General features: G+C 42.8%; 1 pseudogene; it reads left to right on the forward strand.

Moving 5' to 3' along the window:
• The first annotated feature begins 64 nt into the window (after nucleotides 1-64).
• Nucleotides 65-24,480, forward strand: LOC132329600 (uncharacterized; annotated as a pseudogene).
• The last annotated feature ends 1,492 nt before the right edge of the window (nucleotides 24,481-25,972 follow it).

The following is a 25,972-nucleotide window of genomic DNA, read 5'->3' on the forward strand; positions in this document are numbered from 1 at the left end:
CGTTCAGGAATGGGACATCCACAACTTCTCTGGGCAACCCGAAGCAGCTTTCCAGCACCCCAATATGGGGTCGGCTGTTTGTCTCTGCCCCCACACACGCTTAGGATGGTTCTTGCATGCTGGGCTTCAAAGGACGGGACTGGACTCTAGGTTTTTTTTCGGTCTTCGGAATTGTTTATTATCTCTTATCTATAAAGTCTTTTCTCTGCCGGAAGGATTTTACTAGCACGGCAGCCAAAGGCACTCTGCCCACCTCCAAGGCGGCCGCATTTTTTATAACAAAAACTACGTATATCATATTTACCTATTGTCCCCAATACCTATCATCTTCATCACCAAGTACACCCTCACCCCAGACCAATCCACAAGTGCCAACACCACTCCAGAAGATGGAAGACAGGAAGAAGAAGGAAAAGCCTGGTAGCACACCCTGATTCCTCCATCTTGTCTCTACAACCCCCCTGTACCGAAGCCCCAAAATTTGTGATTCACCCTATAATGATATCTTCCCTTCACCATTTACACCCGAGTGATTCTCGCAGGTTCCATTTCCTCATACATCAGTGGCACATCTCTAGATGGATCAAAATCAAGCCACCAAGTGCTTTTGGAAACATTCCAGGACTCCCAAGCCCCCCAAGTGTTCTCTCGGTAGCTCTGGACATCAGGAGTGATGTGCTGAGCTCCCACACTTCCCCATGAGTTCAGCCTCTGGCTGGTGCACTCTGTAGTCTAAGCGGTTCAGATACATTGCCACAATTACCCCTTCTTCTTGCACCAGCCAGACCCTTTCCACCGTATTTCTACCAAGAGGCACACGAGTTTCACGATGCATGGAATAACACGAAGCAATGAAATAATGACTACTAGTAAAAACAAAGCTCCATTTATGAGATCTTTCAACCACCCAGTTCTTTCCCATCCCTCAAACCATTCATGCAAACCCCACTTGTTCCCAGTCGATTTCTTCATATTGTCTTGTACTTGCGTGAGTTTCTTATGAATGGCTGCAGAATGGTCAAAAAGATTCATACAACACATTCCTTCAAATTCCTTACACTCGTGCCCATGTGTAATCCTAACAATAAACCTATTACAGCTCTAATTTGCAGTTTGCTATGTCTAATAGTATCTACGTCATGAGCACCTGATTTAAAAAAGATGTTATGTTTAGCTGTTTGAACATCCAGCATCCCAAATGATTAAAAGCAGCCAAACCTTGATAAGCAGCTACACCTAGTGTAAGAACTGAAGCAGTTATTCCTGCTAGAACGAGCAAAACTCTACACAATGGTGGCAATCGTGTCTAAAGCTTCTGCTTGTTCTTTAGGTATTCCCCAAAACCACAAAGCGGTTTGCTCCTGTAAAGACCATTGTGAAGGTCACAGAGCTCTCCTGAGCACGGCTTCTGCGCACTCAATCCCGGTGCTGTGTGGCCTCGTTCTTTGCATCTCAGCATTAGCCGACCTCACCGTCTCCCGGAGGAGAAGAAGCAGCTTTTTCGCTCACAGAGCATTGTGCACGTCGCGGTGCGCTACGGAGCACGGCTTCTGCCGGAAGACACCGGGGACCGGCACCTACCTTCAGAGAGCTGCGTCTACCCGTCTTCTGGGTCTCTTGCCGCCTACATCTTAGCGAAAAGGTTTTCCACTCTTTCTCTCAAGGAGGAACTGTGCCAGCCCAGCAAACGTCCAAAAACGATTTTCATGTAGTTAGTCGAGTTCGTACCATCTCCGAGGCCAAACCAAAAAGTAAGATTGGCCACGGAGTGCTGCAGATGTCTTAGAAGGTTGTAAAATAAAGTTATCCAAGAACACTTTCCCTACGTTATTTTCTATAAGTTTAAACTGCTGGAAAGTGGTTAGTCCCTGTCCTCTCTCAGTGTGAGTGCTGCGCACTCAATCCCGGTGCTGTGCGGCTTCATTCTTTGCATCTCAGCATCTGCCGAGCTCTCCGGCTCCCGGAGGCGATGAAGAGGCTTTTTCGCGTACAGAGCATTGTGCCAGTCGTGGTGCGCTACAGAGGGCAGCTTCTGCCGAAAGCTGCCGGGGACCGGCACCTACCTTTGGAGAGCTGCGTCTGCCCATCTTATGCATCTCTTGCCGCCTACATCTTAGGGAAAAGGTTTTCCACGCTTTCTCTTGAGAAGAAACTGTGCCAGCACAGCAAGCGTCCCTGAAACTTTTTTCATGTATTTAGTCGAGTTCTTACCAGCTCCGGGGCTAAAGCAAAAAGTAAGATTGCACACGGAATGCTGCATAAGACTTAGGAGGATGCAAAGGGAAAGTTGTCTAAAAACTCTTTCCCTACGTATGTTTATATATATATAAACTGCTGGAAATTGGTTAGTTCCTTTCATCTCTCAGTTTGAAGGCTGCGCACTTAATCCCGGTGCTGTGCGGCTTCGTTCTTTATGTCTCAGCATCTGCTGAGATCACCGTCTCCTGGAGGCGAAGAAGCGGCTTTTTCGCACACAGAGCATTGTGCCGGTCGTGGTGCGCACCGGAGAACGGCTTCTGCTGAGAGACGCCCGGGACCGGCACCTACCTTCGGACAGCTGCATATGCCGGTCTTCTGCGTCTCTTGCCGCCTACATCTTAGCGAAAATGTTTTCCATGCTTTCTCTCCAGAAGAAACTGTGCCAGCACAGCAAACTGCCCCTGATTATGGACTCATATTTTGCCTTTACAGTGTATTCCAGAAGTACTCCTCTTTCTTAAGCTGCTAGTTGTTTTCAAATAGCAGCTCTCCATGATCCCTCCTACCCCATGCAAATAGACTGAGGCACTTTACCTTGTAGGTAATAAATCCAGGCAAGAGGAGAATCAAAAAAGAATAGGCCTTGACTTTGAGAAGCAATGCCTACTGAATAGAAAAAAGAAAATCCCCTCTTTGAGATCCAATATCAGACATGTGTGCAGGGGGGGAGGTGTTTGTGTGTGTGTGAATGGAAAGTGTACTCACCCATAAACCAGAGGCAATATTTAGTAACCAACATATCATAAGGGTGGATGCATATAATTTCCTGCTCTTTATGGATGTTTTTTTTCAAAGGTTCATTTGTTTTTACAGATTTTCTAGTCAGTTGAAAAATTCTTCTGTGTTTGTGTGAGAATAGAAATCTCCATAAAGCTTACTGTGTGAGGAGAATCCTTTGGACTAGATGATGACTATTTAGAAGATGATATTTTCATCTGCATCAATCCATTTCCTTGTTTCGGAAATATTTGGGGTTTTCAAAGTAGCAATTTTCAAGCTGTATTTTTTGAAGGTGAAAAAATTGAGATCATAATTGGTATCAAAGAAATACAAAAAAAAATCCCTTAATATCATCCATTCCATCATTTCAATGTTGTCTTTTTGAATTTTCAATAGCTAACTCTAAATCTGATGTTAAAATCTTTTAAAATGCTCTGTCTTCACACAATTTTCTTCTTGATCCATTTCTAAGCTTCAAAATTATATTCAGGTAAGAGAAAATTCCTGAAACTACTTCCTGTTTAACAAATTGGCATTACAATGGAGGGAGGGAGAAAGGGAGGAAGGGAAGGGAGGAAGATATTCAAAGAAAGAAAGAAAGAAGGAAGGAAGGAAGGAAGGAAGGAAGGAAGTGGCAGAAGGAAGGAAGGAAGGAAGGAAGGAAGGAAAGAAGTGGCGGAAGGAAGGAAGTGGTGGAAGGAAGGAAGGAAGTGGCAGAAGGAAGGAAGTAAGTTGCGGAAGGAAGGAAGTGGCGGAAGGAAGGAAATGGCAGAAGGAAGGAAGGAAGTGGCGGAAGGAAGGAAGGAAGGAAGGAAGGAAGGAAGGAAGGAAGGAAGGAAGGAAGGAAGGAAGGAAGGAAGGAAGGAAGGAAGGAAGGAAGGAAGGAAGGAAAGGAGGAAGGAAGTGGCGGAAGGAAGGAAGGAAGGAAGGAAGGAAGGAAGGAAGGAAGGAAGGAAGGAAGGAAGGAAGGAAGGAAGTTGCGGAAGGAAGGAAGGAAGGAAGGAAGGAAGTTGCGGAAGGAAGGAAGGAAGTTGCGGAAGGAAGGAAGTTGCGGAAGGAAGGAAGGAAGTTGCGGAAGGAAGGAAGTTGCGGAAGGAAGGAAGGAAGTTGCGGAAGGAAGGAAGTTGCGGAAGGAAGGAAGGAAGTTGCGGAAGGAAGGAAGTTGCGGAAGGAAGGAAGGAAGGAAGGAAGGAAGGAAGGAAGGAAGGAAGGAAGGAAGGAAGGAAGGAAGGAAGGAAGGAAGGAAGGAAGGAAGGAAGGAAGGAGGGAAGGAAAGAGAAAGAAAGAAAGAAAGAAAGAAAGAAAGAAAGAAAGAAAGAAAAAAAGAAAGAAAGAAAGAAAGAATAGAAGAAAAAAACAGAGAGTGAAAGGAAATTCCCAAATGTCAGAAGCATTAAAAAGAATAAAATATTTATGTTCATGATATTTAAGTGCTGAGACTGTTCCTACATATAATAATGCTAAAAGGAACTTTTATGTGAGACCAAAACAGTTTAACTGGAAGGCAGTTTTTCAAAATTAATAGTCTGTTTTTTCTATCTTCAGCTAGTTACTGCTACTGCACAGAATGACTATTACCACAGAATAACAGAATGGTTGGGATTGGAAGGGACCTTAAAGTTCACCTAAATTCACCCCCCATGTCATCGGCAGGGACACCTTCCACTAGGCCGCCTTAAGCTCAAAGACCCATTCAAGCTGGCCTTGAACACTTCCAGGAATGGGTCACCCACACCATGTTCCAGTGTCTCACCAGCCTCCTGGCAAGGAATTTCTTCCCAATACCCAAAGGAAACATATACTCTTCAGGTTTTAAAGCCATCAACACTTTTCCTATTGCTCCATGCCCTTGTGTAGCTCATCTGCCTCCTTCTGGTAGGCTGCCTTCAGATACTGGAGGACTGCTCTAACATTTGCTCAGAGTCTGCTCTTCTCCAGGCTGTGAAGATGCCTGGAGCACTCTGGCTTGATGACAGACTCCCTGAGCTACACTGGAGGCTCAGACCATTCTTCTTCTTGGAATTGTTGAAGGATGCACAAGCATTGCTAATTGTGCTTCATTGTGGTACAGGTAATAAATAGTTGATTGTTTCAATAAAGACACACTTGAAATGCTAAGAGCTAAATTTTAAAGCAAAATTAATTGGAGAAAGATTCCTAAACTTGTGGCCGGTTACCCCAACCCATGTATTGATTGTAAATGACCTTCCTTGCTGATGTTATGATGCATGAACCAAAGCCAAGTGATGTATACTACTTAAGACAGATGTTCTACCTGCTTACTAGAATATGTTCTTACAGTTTTAAAGCAATCCCCCAAACATTAAGAACAAGATATTACCTCATGAAGTAATGAAGTGCTTTGGTTGAAAGTAAAATGCATTTGAAGAAAACGGGTTTGTGGACGAGCACAGCAAGATCCCTGAAGTAGAGTGCCAGCTTAGTTCTCTGCTTCAGTGATAAGTGAAGCAATTCAGGAATGTCTTTCTGTGAAAATAGTTTACAGATCTTTCTGCACAACAGTTAACAACCAGCCTCAGAAATGTTTGCAAAAAATAGACTAGTCACTACAAGGTTGTCATCCGTGAGTGGTAGGGCAACTCAGACTCATAGCAGTGGTTTTGCTCTTGTGCCTCTTAGAATAGACAGAAAAGAATGAGGAAAACTAATTTTTCCATCTAGTTTGTTTCAGTATTGATAGTGGCGCCCTGGAAAATGCTAAGATAAAATCTGAAATGTTAAGCCTTGTGTTTTACCTGCGTAAGTAGTATAATTGCTAGCTGAAATGATTGTTTTGTGATTAAACTAAATCTTGTATAATCATAAGAAGAACAATGAGAAACTGTATGTTCCTAATCTAAGGCGGCCATGCTTGGCTGCAATCTATGTATACTATAGAACAATGTAAGTTTAATAATTATCATGAAAGCTATATAACGATAGAATATAAAAGCGTATCCATCCCGAACCTATGTTGGAGTCAGATTTGGGTCTTTACCCCTGACACCCAGAGCTCTTCAATAAAAGCACCTGCATATAATCATTTCTCGTGATTATGTGTTCCTCAACGCTAACAGTATTGGTGACACAGATGGGACCCTGTGAGTGCTGCTGAGCGAGTTCGCAACTCGATCACGCTCCAGCCGGCACCGAGGGATTTTCGAGGAGCCCATCGGCCACGACAGCTTCTGCCGCTCACAACGTCCCCTGGAGAGAGGTAAGGTGCTTTTATTCTGGTTTGGGTGCCTGCCAGTAAGACGCAGGGAAAGCTATGCTTTGTTGGGCTAAGGAATTCCTGGTAGTATTGCCTAGGCGCCGTCCGTAAGACAATCGCGAAAGTTTTGCTGGTTCGGCTTTGGTATTTTTGGTTGGAGAAGCTCAAAGGAATTTTGGGCAGCAATGCCTCTATTCCACAAACTTCTCCTTTGGGGTGCTTAATAGCACATTGGAAACAGGCTAATTTTGGGGAAGAATAATGTAAAGCTAAGTTGATTAATTACTGTAATACATGCTGGCCAGAATGTGTCTTGGAGAATGGTGAAAAATAGCCAAAATACGTGACTTTTCAATATAACAGTATTTCACACCTAATGTCGTTTTGTAAGCAAGAAGGAAAAAAAAAAAAAACAAAAACCAAAAAACCACAATGGATGAGGTTTCGTATGTTGATTTGTTTTTCTATTTACGGGAAAGCCAGAATGGCCGGATGAATGTAGATTAATGGTGATTAGAACATCTGCAAGTGATAAGTGTGGAGTTTGCAAGAAGCATTGTCTAAAACATTTGGCGTTGAATAGGGAAAATTATACAGATATTGATTTACAGGTAGCTCCAATAAGACTAAGAGAACCTAACCCTATCCACCTGCTTCATCTGTCCTTGTCCCACTGCCTGCCCCTACCTCACCTGATCCTAAGCCTGTCTCATCTAGTACACCTTTCTCTCTTTATCCTACTCTCCCATCATCACCTGATTCCTCTTCCTCGAAAGTTGGGCAAAGCCTGGCTATGATAGAAAGGAGGGAGAGGGATGCAGGTGAAAAAGATGGTGGTGGTAATGAATCAGCGATCCCAGTGGCCCGCGGAACCCGAAGCCGGTCGGTGCTTGCCCTGGTTGTAGAAAGAAAAGACATAGGCAGACAAAAACGGACTGTGATTGCTCCCTTGCGACAAGGTGTGGGAGTGGAGGGGTCAGTGTTTGTAGAAGTGCCTTTTTTCCTGCAGATTTAATTATTTAGAGGCGGTCAGCTAGAACTTGTAGAGAAGGTCCTGGTAAGGTAGCACGAGTAGTGAAAATAGGTATGAAAACTCAGAATCCTGAGGGTGGCCTGGAGGGTGTATAATAATTGCGAAAGAGAAGCTGGTGGGGGGCAGCAGCAAAATCTTTGGCAGTAGTAGAAGGAAAAGGGAACCCAAGTTTCGGGGGACGTGGCGGAGGTAGTCGTGGTAGAGGACCAGTTATGCAAGGGTTAAGCCTAAATCAATGTGCGTATTGCAAGTGAGAGGGGCATTGGAAGAGAGTGCCCAAACAAGCCAAACAACCGGTTTCACCAGGGCAATCAGTTCCAGCAGGAAAACATTGCCAAGGCAATGGTGTTAGGTGAATATAACAGCTGACTAGACATGGAACCCGTAAAACAGGTTAAAGAACCTGTCATAACTATACAGCTAGGGCATAAGGAAGTCAAATTTCTAGTGGATACTGGAGCTACCTATTCTGTGCTGAATGATCTACAAGGAAAAATTGGAAATAAGCAAACAACAATAGCTGGGGCTACAGGGAAGGAGGAAAATCGGCCGTTATTGCAACCCCTAGATTTGTGCTTTGGGAACAAGACTTTAACGCATGAATTCCTATATGTACCTGAGTGTCCAATTCCGCTTTTAGGGAGGGATCTGCTGGCGAAACTTGATGCGGTAATAACCTTTGAAAATGGGGAACTTGTAATGAAAATACCTGAATCAAAGACAGGACAGATTTTAATGATCAAAGAAAAACCAGTTCCCTCTATCCCTAGGAAGGTAGATGATGCAGTGATTCCTTCTGTATGGGAAACGGATATACCAGGGAAATCTGAATTGGCACAACCAGTGCATGTAGAATTAAAGGAAGGGGCAAGAGCTGTACAAATCAAACAGTATCCCATAAAACCAGAAGCACGGCAAGGAATAGTAAAGGCTATTGAGAAATTCTTAAAGTACCAAATTTTAGAAGAATGTGAATCAGAATTTAACACACCAATATTTCCAGTAAAGAAACCAAATGGAGAATATAGATTAGTGCAGGATTTGAGAGCAATAAATAAAATAACAAAAGACATTTATCCAGTGGTAACAAATCCCTACACATTGCTAACATCCGTAAAGGAGATATATAAATGGTTTACTGTAATTGATTTAAAAGATGCCTTTTTCTGCATTCCCCTTAACAAAGAAAGTAGGAAAATGTTTGCCTTTGAGTAGGAAAACCCAGGGAACAGAAGAAAGACCCAGCTCACCAGGACATGATTACCACAAGGATTTAAGAACAGTCCGACCTTATTTGGAAACCAACTGGCAAAGGAGCTGGAAATTTGGACCGAAAATGGGCAAGTACCAAGAGACCAATACCTATTGTTGCAGTATGTTGATGATATACCAATAGCTACAGAAGAAAAAGCAACCTGTATAAAGGTAACCATTGAGATTTTAAATTCACTGGGAATGGGAGGTTACAAAGTATCCAGAGGAAAGGCACAAATTGCCCAACAGACTGTGATCTACCTGGGCTGTGAAATTTCACAAGGGCAACGAAAACTAGGTACTAACCGTATCCAAGCTATCTGTGCTATTCCAGAGCCCCAGAACTTACATGAGCTGCGAGTCTTCCTCGGGATGGCAGGATGGTGTCGCTTGTGGATAGTGGACTATGGACTGATTGTGAAACCCCTGTACGAAGCTCAGAAGATGCAGCCATTCACCTGAGGCAAGCCACAGAAGGAAGCCTTCCTAAAACTAAAAGAGGCACTGACGACTGCTCCAGCATTAGGGTTACCTGATCTGTCTAAAGATTTTCAGCTGTTTGTACATGAAAGGCTATGCCTAGCACTAGGAGTCCTGACCCAACATCTGGGAAGTTGGAAAAGGCCGGTGGGCTACTTTTCCAAACAATTTGACAACATAAGTGCGGGGTGGCCTCCATGTCTGCGGGCGGTCGCAGCCACCGTGATGCTGATACAAGAAGCCAGGAAGCTTACTATGGGAAGACACATAGATGTCTATGTACCACACATGGTAACCACTGTCTTAGAACAGAAGGGGGGCCATTGGCTATCTCCAAGCAGGATGATAAAATTCCAGGTAGTCCTGACTGAGCAAGATGATGTCACATTAAAAACAACTAACCTTTTGAATCCAGCTTTGTTCCTAGGTACCACAACTGAAGAAAGCCCATTGGAACATGACTGTGTAGAGGTAATAGAGTACACCTATTCAGCAAGAGAAGACTTGAAAGACGTCCCTCTAGAGCAGCCGGAGTGGGAGCTATTTACAGATGGGAGCAGCTTTGTGGGAAACAGAACCAGATACGCTGGATATGCAGTAACAACAGTCAGCACAGTAGTGAAAGCAAAGGCATTACCACCAAATACATCTGCCCAGAAGGCAGAACTTGTTGCTCTAACCGGAGCACTAGAATTAAGTGAAGGGAAAAAGGTAAATATATGGACTGACTCAAAATATGCCTTTGGGGTAGTGCATGTACACGGAGCACTGTGGAAAGAAAGGGGATTATTGTCTTCTCGAGGTACACACATTAAACACCAAGATGCAGTCCTGCAACTGATAAAAGCAGTACAAAAACCTGAGCAAGTGGCAATTATACGTTGTAAAGCACACCAATCAGAAAACTCCAAAGTCTGTGAAGGAAATCGAAAGGCAGACTGGGCAGCCCGACAAGTTGCTCGAGAGGTGCAAACAACAATGGCATTGATACCTTCAAAGCTCAATATATCCCAATTTAATCTGCCTCCAAAACCAAGATATTCAGTAGAAGATGAGACACTGGCACATTTACTAAATGCACAAAAGAACTAGGAAGGATGGTATTTGACTGCACAAGGACAAATAGTGGTACCCCCCTTGATAATGAGAGAAGTCCTACAAATTAAACATAACGAATGTCATTGAGGTGCAGAGGCATTGGTAAAATTGTTAAAGCAGAATTTAATTTCGGTACGGATGTTAACAATGGCAAAATCAGTCATGTCAAAATGTGATATCTGCTTGAAAAACAACCCAGTGGCTAGGCAACAGGCACAGCTAAGAAGAATTCGGATAGGAATAGAGCCAGGAGATTATTGGCAGGTAGATTTCGTAGAATTGCCAAGAACTCGAGGATACAAATACCTGTTAGTAGGGGTTGACACATTTTCCAGATGGCCAGGAGCCCTTCCCTGTCGCACAAACCAAGCAAAAGAAACAGTTAAGTGGTTACTACAGGAAATTATTCCCAGGTTCGGGGTACCCCTAGGGGTATCATCAGATAGGGGGCCCCATTTCATAGCTACAATAGTAAAAGAAGTAAGTAGATTGGTGGGGATAACTTGGGACCTCCACACACCATGGAGACCCCAGTCAAGTGAACAAGTAGAGAGGATGAATCAGACACTAAAAAGGCAAATCAGTAAAATATGCCAAGAAGCCAAGCTGCAGTGGCCCCAGGCTTTGCCAATAGCACTGTTGAGGATTAGGATAAAACCTAAGAGCGGGATGTCAGTCAGTCCTTATGAGATATTGTATGAGAAACCATATAAATCTCCTGAGCCTAACCCTAATGTACACGTTACAGGAAAACAGGAAGTGTATAATTATGTTATGTCTCTTGGGAAAACTTTAGCTCGGCACCGGAGCATCCTTGTGTGGAATAGACCAATAACTCTCGAGAACCCAGTTCATAACATACTTCCAGGAGACGAGGTGTACATTAAAAACTGGAACGAAGAACCGCTGAAAGAAAAGTAGAATGGACCCTATCAGGTACTGCTGACCACCTTTACAGCAGTTAAAGTAGCCGGTGTGGACCCCTGGATTCACTATACCCGAGTGAAGAAAGTCCATCCTGGATCACAGACTGTGTAAACTGTGGAACCAAGACTGCAGATAAGATGTGTTTAATTACTTTGAGAATGCTATTAGTAATTGTGCTAATATTATGGTCATTAATGTCTTTGAGATGTGGAATGCAAAAAGATCAACTAACCACTCTTCATTCTAGAATGAAGAGAGAGGCAGAAACACAAATGATAAAAATTTCTAACACAGTTCGAGCTGAGAATGTAATGATTAGATTAGACAAAGATTTTGCCAAAATACAAAACAGCAGTAGAATAACTGCCTGTCTGCCAATACCTAAGGCAGCAGGAGATCCAGTAAATTGAGGAATCATAACATCCAAACTACCTGAAATACAAAAGAACAAAACAATTGCATGCAAACAGGTACTCGAACTGAGACAGGTAGTCAAAGAAACTTGGGAGAAAGTAAGAACATAGATGAGACCTATGAGCCAGAAAGACTGTATTCTAAGTGATGGCATACTAGGAACCCCTTTGAGACAGTCAGGAGGCATCACACAATGGCAATGCTATTTGCCACATTATAAAAAGATCATAGAAAATGTTACAGAAACCACTCTGGTATGGAAGTGTGAGGCCGAAGATCAGAAAGATCAGATAGAGCCTTAGGACAGTGCGTAGTCTGTGAGTATACTTCAAAAATTCCAATATATGGCAAACACCCCTTGGTGTATTAAGTGGGAAAGTTCTGAGAGTGAAACAGATCCAGCAGTAACCTACAGTGCCACTAGTAGCAGAATGTGGGCAAAGTAAGTTAGTGGGCATGCAATAAAACATAGGACTGCACTTCTGATGATGCAGAGATAAAACAGATACCACCCCTGGCAATAGCCCTACAGATTGGTTGTGCTTGCAGAGAGATCAAACATAAACAAGGCAAAATGAATTATAAAGTGATTATAGGATGTACCAAGAGTACAATTAAAAGTCCAAGACAATTTGTATGGGCAACAAGCGATGGTACCTGGACAACACATCTGCCTGTAGATGGGAAAGTAAAGGAAATTACTTTGGGCCTCCCAACCTTATGCCCAATTTGGAAAAAGTCCCCATTTAATGGAAAACATGAATTTCTGCAGATAAGAGCAAGACGAGAAGTTCTAGACAACAAAAATCCAGATGACACTTGGCAAGAACCCTCTAGTGGAGTGAAACTTAGGTGGGCCCTAGAGTCTTTACTCGGTCCTATAGCAAACTATCAGAATAGAGAGATGCTGTACAAACTTACAGGCCAAGTCGATAGACTAGCAAGAATCACCCGGGAAAGATTTAAAAATTAAACGTACAATTACAAGCCACCACAAAAATGACTTTGCAAAATCGATTAGCCTTAGATTTGTTACTCCTGAAGGAGCATGGAGTATGTGGATCTTTCAAGAGACGAGTTGATCATTGCTGCTTTCACATCCCAAATGTAACTGCAGATGTAGAATATGACATCAATCAGTTGAAACAAATAGAGCATGAAGCACAAGAAGAGCAAAAAGATTTGACTACAAGCTGGTTAAGAAAAATCTTTAAAGGGTAAGAGTAGAATGTGAGTTCATGGATTAAATCTATCATTGAGAGTGTGATAATCTTACTAATTGTATTCTTAGCAATTTGGTTAGTTTACAGTATTTTAAGGAGAGAAATACAGAAGAAAACTTCCTGGAACCAGAAAATAATAAAGGCACTGACAGGAGATCCACGCCCACTATCTTCTGGTTCTCCAGCCTGTGATAGCATCCACGACAAATTTTACATCAACCCTGGATTTGAAGAACATCAAACATAAATTGAGAAGTAAAGGACTGTATCAAGTGAAAACATTTACACCTATAGGGAAGAGAAAATGATTTCAAAGGGGGGATAATGATAGTGGCGCCCTGGAAAATGCTAAGATAAAATCTGAAATGTTAAGCCTTGTGTTTTACCTGCGTAAGTAGTATAATTGCTAGCTGAAATGATTGTTTTGTGATTAAACTAAATCTTGTATAATCATAAAAAGAACAATGAGAAACTGTATGTTCCTAATCTAAGGCGGCCATGCTTGGCTGCAATCTATGTATACTATAGAACAATGTAAGTTTAATAATTAACATGAAAGTTATATAATGATAGAATATAAAAGCATATCCATCCTGAACCTATGTTGGAGTCAGATTTGGGTCTTTACCCCTGACACCCAGAGCTCTTCAATAAAAGCACCTGCATATAATCATTTCTCGTGATTATGTGTTCCTCAACGCTAACAGTATTGGTTCCAAGACTATTTTCCTGCCCTCAGGAGACAGCAAAAACTGTCAACAACTGAAATGCTTTAGAACTTGAAATGATCTGAATCACAAATATTTCTTTTCAAATAAAATTTAAAACGTAAGTCATAACGGTAAAACAGATCGAGCTATTTAAATACGAATTTTCTATAAATACTAAAACATTCCCAGAGATAACTATTGTGTCCCAAGTCTGTCAAAAAGTCTAGAGTTCCTGGTAAAAACCTTATATGCAGATGAGGTAGCTACATGATAGTCTCTTTCCAGCTTAATTATACTCTTCACTCTCACCACCTCTACCAGTTGATTTTCGTAAGTTCTTAGAAAACAGTAATTTAACATTTTTAGTTCTATGAAAAAATGAGAGTGACAAGAGTTCTTTGCACTGCCTGTTTTCTGAGAAGCCTGACCATCAAGCCTTAGGAACTTGATCATGAGTTTTATTTCATATCAAAGTAAATTTTAAGGGAGTGGCAGAGAGAATGGGAGCCTCATGCAAAACAATTTAGGCTTCTAATTCTTGTATTGTCCTACTTACCTACGACAAGAACTGGAAAGAGGATAGATTCGAGTTAGCAGCTGTTAAACATTTGCACATACTCATCCACTAAAGAAGAGGTCAAGGATGGTTTTCTGGCCCTCCCTCCACAAGCTGCGGCTTCATTCAAGGCACTTTCACCTGCTGTGGCATGGAGCCCTCCACCAGCTGCACTGTAGGTATGTATTCCTCCATGGTTCTCTAGGGACTGCTGGGAGACAACCTGCTTCACTAGGATATCTCCAGGGACTGTGGGGGATTCTTTGCTCTGTCAACTGGAACACCTCCTCCTCCTCCTCCTTCTTGTCTCACTTTAGTATCATGGACCTGCTTCCCATACTCTTTTTTTCCCCTCACTTGCCACTGCCTATTCATATGTTTTGTGCTTTTGACCATATATTCTCACTGAGACTGATGGGCTCAGTTGCAAAACTCTGTCTTGTTAGAAAATTACATGCGCTTCAAAACCATGATTTTATAGAAAAGAATAGTGGAAGTACAAATATACTGCTAAAGGTCCAGAAAATTGACAGTGCTTCATTGTAATAAATCCCCTGATTTAGCCTTCTTACTCCCTAAGATCTGGAAAGAATACTGGGCAGGAGACAGTGCTGTTTCAAGGAAAAGACTTTTTTAGGATTCTAGGGTGCATCTTCAACTTTCTTGAGAAAATTGAGAAAAGGCACTTTGTCTTTTGTGGTAAATATCATTAGGCAGTAGTGACAAAATCTGACCAACAAGAGCAGGTCAAAATCTTGGTGAGACCAAGCAATATACCTTGAGTGGCCAGGACAGAACCATAGAGTTGTAGAATCAGTTGAATTGGAAGGGGCCCGTCAGGAGCATCAAGTCCAACTTCTGGCCCTGCATGGACCTTCCTCAAGAATCACACCAGATGCCTGAGAGCAATGTCCAAAAGCTTCCTAAACTTTAGATAGGCGTGATGCTGTGACCACACCCTGGAGAGACTCTTCCAGTGCCCAGCCAACCTCTGGTTAAAAGACTTTTTCCGGATACCCGACCTAACCCTCCCCTGACTCAGCTGCATGCCATTTCCTCCAGTTCTGTCCTCGTAAATTTCATTCGTGAACTTTCAAATACCTTCATGCCTTTTTTCATTGTGGCACCAAAAGCTGCCCCCAAGCACTCAAGGTGAGGCCGCCCCAGAACACAGCAGAACAGAGCAGAGCAGAGCAGGACAATGCCCTCTCTTGCCCAGCTGGTGATACTGTGCCTGATTCACCCCAGAACAGGCTTGGCCCTCCTGGGGTGCATCAGGCCAGGGCACTGCTGATGCACATTCAGCTTGCCATTTGCCAGGAGCCTGGCTTCCTTTCTGCACTGCTTCTCTCCAGCCTCTGGCTCCCTAGTCTATACACACACACAGAGCAGGATTGCCCTGTCTCAGGTGCTGAATCCAGCACTCGCTCTCGTACAACTCCATATGGTCGGGGATTGCCTGTGGGAATCCTTGAAAACAGAGGATTTTGGGAAAGCTGCAAAAGGCAGGCCTCAGAGACAGCAGAACTGTGCTTGGAGCTAAGCAGTAGTCATAAGGTTTGTCAGCAGAAAAATGATAGAAGAAGTAGAGAAGTAAGGACAAATAGAACAATGGCCTGTGTATTAAAGCTTGACCAGAAGAACTCCCTAAGCTACAGCAAAGTAGATCTAGCCAGATGTTAGGAAGTTCTAAGCTTAATAATGGAGCTCTGTGCATTCTATCTTAAGGCTTACAAGCAGGTTTTTTATTCAAAAGAAGCAAGCATTCTTTTAACCAAAGTTATGTGTGCTTCTAGGGATCGGAAAGAACTACTGTCAATATGCTTTTGCTTTGTGGGATTGGTCAAAAAACTTTTCAAGTAAGTTGTAACATCAAGTTCTTTGTCTGCTGCTGGATGTGAGCTGCTGGCATCTTCCCACTGTCATAACCATGTCATGAGACTGATGCTGGAAAATACAACAGCCCCTTTCGTGATTTGTGCATAGACTCCCAGCGTGCCATGAATGCCCATCTCTCTTATTTGTCAAGATCTCTCTTGCAGTGTCTCACTGCCCTCAAGGGAGTTAGTTCACAGCTCCTCCCAATGTAGTGTCTCTGGCAAACTTGCTTAATAGTCCTTCAAGTGCCGAGTCCAAGTGGTTCCAAAGATGTTGAAAAGAACTGACTCAAGGATGATACTGTCTTAGCCACTGAAATTAGCGCTTCATGCTTCTTCTTGCTCCTTAGTGCAGAAATCACAACAAATGTCTTCTTTGTTTCTTTTCTATCCATGCAGATATCTTTGCTTATGCTCATGCTTTTTATCCCAACAGCAGCTGACACGACATTTACATACAGAGCAAGAGCACGCTTTTCCTGCTTTTACTAGACTTAACAATTTTGCAATCTGTCAATCAGATACCTTTGCTACTGAAGTCAGACCTTCAGCATTTCTCATCAAAAGAACAGAATGTCCTCAGAAGAAGAGAAAACTTTGCTGCATACTCTGTAAGCCTGCAGAATATATCACAAGGAGTTAGCATCACAATCATTTCAGCACTGACCCTATACTTGAGCAGGGAAAAAACTTCAAAGAAGAGCTAATAAATGCAGCAACATATCTGAGAAATGAAACAACTAGGATCTTCCAAACTGGTCCCTGCAGTAGAAATGTACTTGTAAGAATACAGAAGATAAAAGATATGATTTGGAAAGGCTACATCCTTGCAAAGCTAAATTGGATCTCATCCTGTAGATGAAAGATCAAGAAGCTCAAAGTGGAGCTAGAGAGACATGTCCAGATAATGAGATAGAGCAAAGCATTTTTCAAGATAATTAGGCATTCTGGTGGACTGGGCAGTTAGGTTAAATCTGCCACACTTACTCACTTTTGGGGACTGATTTGTGGAGTGCTAAACCATATCTGCTGCTATATAAAGTAAAAGAGATTCATCCAAATGGTATGGTTAGTGTGAACACTCTCACTCTATTGTAAAACACTTCATAAGCTATTAACCGGTCATAGGAACAAAATGAAATAAAGCCATTATGCCATCTAGGAATGGGAAAATATGTTCCAAATATTCTTTTCCTTATGTTTTCTTCCTCTTTTTTTTTTTTTTTTTTTTTTTAATCCCACAAGATGCGATTCATAATTTCAACCATTCTGGAATGTGCTGGGTTCACCTTTCAACAGATGAACCCAGCACAGTATTTTTCTTTCAGGCTCTTGCCCCTTACATTCTTCATTACAGTTTTGGAATATACTCCACAGTCATTTGGTCTGAGTCAGTTTTTTATCTCTTTCCCCTGAGACAAATTTTAAAGGACTACCTAACCACTAAAAATCATTATTTCTCTGGTTTCTCAAAGCTTTTTGAGAAAGTTGTTTTGTTTTGGTTTTTTCATATTGCATCATTCCTAATGTCTTCAGACCTACTACAAGTGGAAGTTAAAAATAAATCTTATCTTAAAGAGACTGAGCAAGATAATGAACTGCCAGTCTTGGTATTTGTATGTTTCTAAATCTTTTTGATTTCAAGGTTGCCTTCCTGAATGCTCAATTTATTTAAAAAACATTGTGTTTCTAAAGGAGACCCAGTTCAATTGCTTCTGCAAGTTCACCTTCATTTTATAGGATTGTACTTCAAGAAATCTTCTTTCATTCAAACATGAAAAGTATAGATTTGACATCCTATGTGACCCTTTCATCTCTCTCATCTGTATTTCATTGCGTGAGTTTCACAGTTGCCTCCAAGAAGATTCCTTTCAATTCGCATAGCATGTTATCTGAAGATCTGTCTGCTTTCTTCACTTGCTTGAATGGGAAGACATGGGAAATACATTCTGAAGGTTATCTTTTATAGTCTACTTTTACCTACCAGTGTGCTTCTATTGACTAGAACCAATTTCAGCTGGAAAGAACATATTGTTCTGATCCGCTCCTACCAAGGGGGGATGATGTTTTCTTAACTGATCTCGGAGGGCAAAAGACAAGATGGAAAAGGGATTGCAGTATCACTGAAAACAAATGCACCTTTCTAGAATGACCACAGCAAATGCCTTCAAGGAATTAGGGAGAGGAAAAGAATAGAAAAGAGGGGGAGAAAGAGAGAGGGAGTATAGCTACCAAATGGAGAGAGATGAAGTCCTCGCAGCCCAGCCGATGGAGTTCTCCTAGGGGAGATCTCAAAGTCCTGGTTTTCTCAAGGTTCTATTATAGTCCATTGCTGATGGGGGAAACAGATCTAGAAATGGCTGAGGGGGAGCAGATACAATAAAGAGCAAGTCTATTGAAATTGCTGAGGGGAACAAAGGTATTGAAGATGGGTACAGACAGTCCATGTTCTCAGCAGGAGAAGTCAATATCAGCAGTGAGTGGGAGCTATTGTTTCAGGACTGGTTTCTATGGGAAACCAGTCTAGGTCCTGCCAACACATCTGCAGGCAACACTTAGCAGGCATCCTGCTTCAGTCAGGCCAGCAGCCCTGGATCAGAATGACGGGCGTCTCAGCCTCAGTCCTTGGGAGGGGGGCTTCAATCTGCGTCCCTCACGGTGGTAGTGGAGCAGATGAAGGATTTTCCAAGGGGCGGCTACCACAGTTGCCCCAGCAAGTTCATCTGGCCAAGAGGTGGGAAAATTCCTGGACTGTTGTTTGCCAAGCAGGTGTGAGCAGATAGGTCGCGTCGGCCCTTGGCAGGCCCTGCTAGAAGCAGTCACTGTAGACACAGCTGCAAACAATCACTTGGCAGGCCAGAATTCTGCTCAGGGGCCTCAGGATTTCTGGCATTCCTCCACCACCAGCAGGCCAGCATTCCGATCAGGGTCCTCAGGGTCCCGATGTCTGTCCTGGGGATGGTCGTGAGGCAAATGCAGGGAATTTTGGATCGTCTTTCACATCACCCGGTGACTCACGACAGTCTTCCATGGGTCTTCATCAGCCGGGCTCCGTAATATCGTTGCAAAGACTTCAGGACTCGTTGTACCATTGTTGCATATCCCAGAAAGCAGAGACAGTAGGACTGAGAGAGTTAGAGAGAAACGATGGAAAAGAAAAGATAGGAAAATGCGCGGGGGGGGGGGGGGTGGTGGAGGAAGGAAACAAGAAGCAAATATAATTAATAGTAATTTAAAGAATAATATTTTAAAAGAATTTTTTCAAATGATCAAAACTAATCCCAAATAATCAAAGGCAATAAGGCAATAAACAAATCAACAAATGTTAATTTAAAATAAATTTTTTTTCAAAACAATTCACCAAAAATCAAAGGCAGTTTTTGCATAATCACAAAAGAAAATTGAAGATTATTTCAAAACACATAGTCTAATTTATAATCGCCTTCTGTCATTAGTCTTGGAGATGTCCACAGTGAAAAGGACATCAGCCAAGTTGTGTGCATTAATTATAGACGTCAATTTTGCTAACCATTTCATCATTCTACAATTCCTAGTGAGTAAGATTGCTGATTAAAAAAACCCAATCCAAACTAAACTCAAAAGGACAATGATGGGATGACACATATTGTTCAGGACACTTGTGGCAGTAGGTGAGCACCCTAAAAGAGTATCCCACCACCTGTGTTCAGCATCTTTTCTTACTCGCTCCATGACACAGTGTATTTCTTTCACATTGTGATGAACAGTTACCAGGGTTTTCTGTCCATTCTTCTTGATCTTCTCCAATATTTTGATGAAGTCCTGATGAAGCAACAATTGCTTCAGCAAAGTAATGTTCATCCCAATGGGAGTAGGTAATACTTTGTAAATCAGAGTGCAATTGGATTGTAAAAGGTAATGGGAGGTAACTGGAGCTTCTTCAGAAAAATCACATCCTGCAATTTTGGTAAAGTTACAAGCACAAAAATTTGAATGATTTTTAGTATCCACTACTACATTTTCCACCAATACCATATCACAAGCAGTTCTAAAGCATGCATACCCATTGCCTATATATATAAGGACCGTTTCAGAAGTCTCATTAGGATGAATTTCAAAAGGACAGATATTTTGCTCTGTATCCAAACATGTGTCTTGAGCTATACTTGCTTTACTTTCACAGATGAAGCCTTGTTCTCGGACAATACAAGATTCCGAATTAACATTTTGCCATTTTTCACCAGTTTGACGGGCCCATTCTCTATGTTCAGAAAGCTAGAGAAATATCAAATGCACTGAGGCATTGCGGATGGTTAATACAAGAGCTGTGGTTGTGTTTGTAATGGGGTCATAAGTAAAATTCACCATGTTCCACCAGGATTGGAATTCTCTTTCAAAATCAGTGGCACTGTCCCAAATTATTTTCCGAATTTCAGTAGGAAAAGTGCCTTCTTCACCTGCTCTTATAATTGAGGCAGCAACTGACTGCATCCCCAGTTGAGCCTGGATACAGCAAAGAGCCAAAGAAAGGTTGTTTTGCGTAGCCCCGAGTGCATCAGTTACCAATTTGTGATCATTTCCATTTACTGTTTCCCAAGCTGGTAATATGGTTGATAGCAACCACTGCTGTGTTACCAAAGCCAATAAGGATGAGTGCAGTGGTTGTTGTAATTCGGTCAAATCTCTATTGGTAGTAGCCAATTTATTCATTAGTACTTCTGAATCAATACTATTTAGAATTCCCAAACCTGTTCCCACAAAACCGGTTACGTCTCTTCGTGTCCATCTGGTTTTTAAAAAAAACGGACTTTCCGTTTTCGCAGCCAGGTGGTCCAACCCTCAAAGGAAGTCTGCAAAAAAGGCGAACAGGTGGGCTGAATTTCTGAGACATTGCTTTGCATCATCAGCAATGTGACTTGTTTAAGAGACCATGCTGGATTGAACAATATTTGTTGTTGACCAGTTTTCTTGATAATATAGGGTCCAATTTCAAAAATTCTTGGGCTAAGCATAAGCAGTGGTTGGGCTGGAGTGGTGGTAGTAGAAGGTTGGGTCATAGCATTTATTATCAACTTAAAAGAAAGGCCTTCAGTATTTTTGGACCAAAGAGAAACTACTTCTGAGGTTTGTGTTAATGTAAAATTTTGCCAACAGTCTTGTACGCTTGGGTACGTACAAACCTGTTCATGCTTATCCGTCTGAACTGTCAAAACACTGATTGAGACTGCTTTAGTACAAGTAGTTCCGTTAATCATTCAGCATCCTATGCTAATTTCTTCTCCCACTACCCCTTGAAGCTGCCAGGTGTTGGGAAGGATGAAAGTTTGACAGATATGTATGCTTAGCAGAAAGATTTTTGACTGTAGAAAGAATAGAGATGGAAGCAAGTTTTGATCTAGAGGAAAAGAATTGCTGAGCCAGTCTTACTGGATAACCAAGGAGGCAAAGGGTGTGTTAGTTAGAAGAGGGTTTTATGACTTAGAGCAAAGGATAAACCCACCCCAAACAAGAAGATGCTTTTACCAAGCAGGAAGACAGTACAGGCAAACAAGTCAGCAAATGTGGCAAGCAGAAAAAAGGTCTCCGAATTTTCCACTGTCAAGAAAACTGAAAAACAACTTTCAGCTTCAACTGTAATGTACTGACTTTTAGTGAATGGAGAATACCAACATGAAAATGGTAATTAGAGTAGTTAGGATAGGCTATAGATAATAGTTAAGGGATAGATTGGTTCTACTGTTTGAAGATGCTCAACAAAGAAATTATATAATGCATTGTAACCAAAACCAAAGGGTCTCCAGGCCTGCCTGCAGCTAGAGCTGCAGCTGACAGCTGTAGGCACAGGCTCTGTCACCCACTACCCTGGACTGCTGCAACATCTTGGATGGAATAAACTGCATTTTGGAGATCTGCCTCAAATCTTGCGTCTCTCATTTAGGCTCTTACAGTGGCACCCACGTTTTAGTTGGCAAACTCGGACTTATTGGCAGTAAGAGACCTCCAGGTGAACTCAGTAGGAAGTGGCCGCAAGGATCAGGCATCTGGAACCCTTGTTTTTCCCACTCCTGCAAAGTGAACAAAAGCCTGGGACCAAGGCCATTCGGTAACATATTGACTAAGGGGACTCAGTCCCTACCACCAGTTGGGGTAGAACTCTTGTACTTAACGTGGGCTTAGTAGTCTCAAGTCCCTTCTACCTACTGGGATGTAACTACTGTACTCCATGCGAGCTTTGTGCTCTCAGTCCCTTCTACCCCCTGGGGTGTAACTACGGTACTCGGTGTGGGCTTCATGCTCTCAGTCCCTTCTATCCACTGGGATGTAACTATGGTACTCAGTGTGGGTTTTGCTGTAGCATTTATCTCAAATTTATGAACTAAGCCTTTTAAACCTAACGGGTCGGTTGAGTTATTTTGCCAGCAGCATGCCACATAAGTTGGTTTAGCTAAAGTAAAATTATGCCAGCAATCAATTGGTTCATTTTTACAATCCTTTGTAATTGCAACATTGTTAGTTTTGGGACCGAGAGTGTAATTACCAACATACTCCTGGCGGCAACAGAGAGTAAGGGGAATTTGTTTGGCACACTCCCACTTCTTTGTAGGACACAGTCTCGCTGAAGGGATAGCCAGATAATTTTTCCCACCTGGTTCCATAACATTTCTGGCATCTGTAATGGAGGTGGCTTTCTCATAGAGAGATCCTTCCATTTTTCTGCATGTTCCCACAATGGAATCACCAATTGTTCCAGTTAGGGTTCTAGTCCAGTCCTTCTGATCCCATCCCCACTCACTTGGACGATATACCTCGGAGTCATGCAGCACTGTAGGCTCTAGGTTCAGGTGGTGACCCTTGGGATATGATCCTAGAACATTAGTGTGATGGATGGTAGCTTCAGACCACCACCACTCAGCAGGATTGTGTCCGTGGGGTTGTGGTAGGATGCAGAAAAGTATCACCAGTGTTCTCATGCCTCCGATGATTCTCGTGTCCCCAGGGGTTCTTCTGTAAAAGTAAAAACAACAGAAATCCTGCCACTGAGAGGCAGAAAAGAGTTCAAATGATGGGATTATCCAGCGTGTATTTATCCAATGCTCTTTCCCTAGAGCATCAGAGGCTAACCATGCATATTTATTCAGAGAGGTTTTCAGCACTAGTGGTACTTCCCCTACAGTAGGGAGGTCCACCAGAACAGGTTGTCCAGGGTAATGTGCTGGATCTTTTGAATCGTCAGGTCCTCGTAGTGAGGGAATAATGCTCGGAGCTGTCGGGCAAAAGGCAGTGATTTTGGGACATCCATTCACACCCCATCTGCTGTTCACTCCTTCAACAGCTTCCCATAACCGAACGTCCCAATTTGCCTCCTGTGGCTTCAGAAGTCATTTCAAAATACCTTTGGTCCTTTCTACAATTCGGTTCGCTTGAGAGTAGTAAGGGGTGTGGAAAGTCCACTTCATTCCTTCACCTTTTGCCAAAGCTGTACACCTCTAGCAGTGAAGTGGGACCTGTTGACAGATTGAATTACCTGTGGCTTTGGGAAAGTTCCAAACCACCCCTGCAAAGCTTTAACTGTATTATCACCTGTAGCTCTTTTAAAAGCATCAGCTTCAACCAACCCAGATACAATTTCTACTCCTACTAGCACAAAGTATTTACCTCCTGACTTCTTATGGTCTACCTGCCACGCGTCCCATAAGCCTTTACCCCTTCTTAAATGCAGATGGTCATTTTCTAAAGGATGTCTTTCCAGTCACCGGAAACATTGCTCTCGGGCTGATATGCATGTTTTAGACATTTCCCCAGTAACCAGCCAACCACGAGCATGAGCTTCCTTGTACAAATTTTTTGCACCCGTGTGCTGTGTTTTTACATGCAGCCATTCTAGTAGTTGATCCCAGTCCTCAGTAGTTAGTTCCTTTTTCAGGGGGCTGAGCCTTGCTTGTCCATCAGCTTTATTATTCCACTCTCCCACTGGATTTCCATCTGTTTGGTGAGAAGCTATCAACCAACAGCAAAATTTCCTTGACTCGCGATATCTAAAATTTCTTGCCACTTTTCCTTTTGCCACACTGGAATTCTGTGAACTTCCCAATCATTTTGCTGCCAGAAAGGAAGCCACTCGGGTACAACCTTTGTACGCTGCATAAGAGTCGGTGTAAATGCAGACAAGAGAAATGGTCTGTGCCTCACGTCGGAAAACACTCCAAATAGCTATGAGCTCCCCAACCTGAGCGCTGCCTTCCCCTTCCGTAATGATTCTTTCACCAGATGAAATGTGTAAGGCAGCTGCTCTGCATCTCCATACCTTCCCTTCCCGTTTTGCAGAGGCATCTGTCAACCAAGAACTTGCTGCTAGTTCAGGGGAGAAAGGAAGGGCAGCTTTGATTCCAGAGGCAGGTTTATCTTGGCTGCTAGCCAGGCTCTCAGTGTCTTGGATTGCTAGATTTTTAGCAGCCACTTCTGTTATTGAGACGGTATTACAGTAGTGTTCCATCTGAGTGTGCCATTTTCTAAGTGAGGCCCTTTGGGCCAGCCTGCCAGGCGGGGGGATCCCATTAGTGACAGTTTTGGCTGTTGTTATCCAAATTTTTCCTCTTCTATGAGAGCTAAGCTAACAACAAACAACCCCTTTTCCCAGGTAGTGTATCTTTTCTCAGCATCTTTGAAACCACGGGAATAAAACTCAAGAGTCCCAGTCGGACCCTGGGGACCCCGCTGCCAAACGTGTACAGATAGCCCTGAGGAGGCAAATCCCCATTCCACCTGAAGGGGATCTGTGGGATGGATAGGTCCTAGTGCTTGGTGAGCTGTTGCCTCAAAAATCAGTAATTGCAATGCTTCTTCCTGAGAAGGAGTCCAATCCCATCTCACCCTTTTCTTCAGCAAGTCATAAAGCGGCCTAGCAATTATTGAGAAATCAGGGATGTGTTTTCTCCAGAACACTAATAGAGCTTGATGGAGATCTTTCCTGGATTCAGGTATTTGAATCTGATCTAAAGAGGTTAGGGTATTGGGTGGAATACACGTCGTACCTCCTTTCCACCAAATTCCCAAAAACTTCACTTCCTGAGAAGGCTTCTTCATTTTCTCTGGGGGCATCTGCAAATCAAGACTTTCTAAGTGAGAGATTATTTTCTGCTGATGTTTCCCTACAACCCCTATTTCATCCGCACCACCCCCCCCCCCCCCCCCCCCCGAATGTCATCCACGTATTGATAAACAGCTACAGGATCAGGTTTGGGTATTTTTTCTAATTCCTGGGCTAAAGCATGCTGGGCCAAAGTGGGGGAGTATTTGTAGCCTTGGGGAAGCCTAGTGAAAGTGTATTGCTGTCCTTCCCCTGTGAAGGCAAAACAGTCCATATCTTCTGGCTGTATAGGTATCATAAAGAAGTCTTTGACATCTGTAGTTGCCATGATTGGGTGAGCCTTTTCTTGAGTTGATGTTATTAATTCAGCTAAGTTTGGGACCACTGTTGTAAGAGGGTCTGTGCTGGCATGAGGCCTGCAAAAATCTACTGTTAAATTTCCACTTTCCATTGGCTTTTTGGACTGGCCATAGTGACGAATTAAAAGGAGAATGTGTGTGAATTATTACCCCTTGGTTTCTCAAGTCCTGTATAACCGCTTTGATACCTTCTCTGGCACCAGAAGGTAGAGGGTATTGTTTTACATTAGTTCTTTTACTATACGGTAGAGAGGGTGAGGTTTTGAAGCAGCCTAATGTTAAGTGGCAGTGTACCAAAAGACCACAGAAATCCCTCAGAGTCTTCCCACTGCCTCTCAGCAAGGACATCCATTCCTAATAAATTATTTGGAATGTCCCCGATTCCCATTTTTGACGACTAATTGATGCTCATCCCCAGTGGAGCATCAGTTTGACTAAGGCAACATTCATAGATTCTGTAGTTCCCAAAGCATGAAGAACACAGCATTGCCTCTTAGAACAGTTCCACACCTCTGGGCATCCTTTTTTGTTAGTGCAGAGTTTTGAGCCCCAGTGTCAATCCAAAAGGTTACTAGTAGCCTTTTGGGGCCCTTGATAGCTGGGATTAATATATCTCCTGATTTCTTTTTAGTGAGCATTCTTAAATAAACCCAAGGTCCGCCCCTTTGCCCACCTGTAAGCGGCAGAGAGATTAGTTTCCCAAAAACCCTGTTGGTTTTGGCTCACTGCCTGTGTTCTGAGGGAGAAGTTAGGGGAGGGTTCTGCTGCTAGGATGCTGAGA

Source organism: Haemorhous mexicanus, chromosome 7 (genome assembly GCF_027477595.1).
Source record: "Haemorhous mexicanus isolate bHaeMex1 chromosome 7, bHaeMex1.pri, whole genome shotgun sequence".
Classification (NCBI taxonomy): domain Eukaryota; kingdom Metazoa; phylum Chordata; class Aves; order Passeriformes; family Fringillidae; genus Haemorhous; species Haemorhous mexicanus.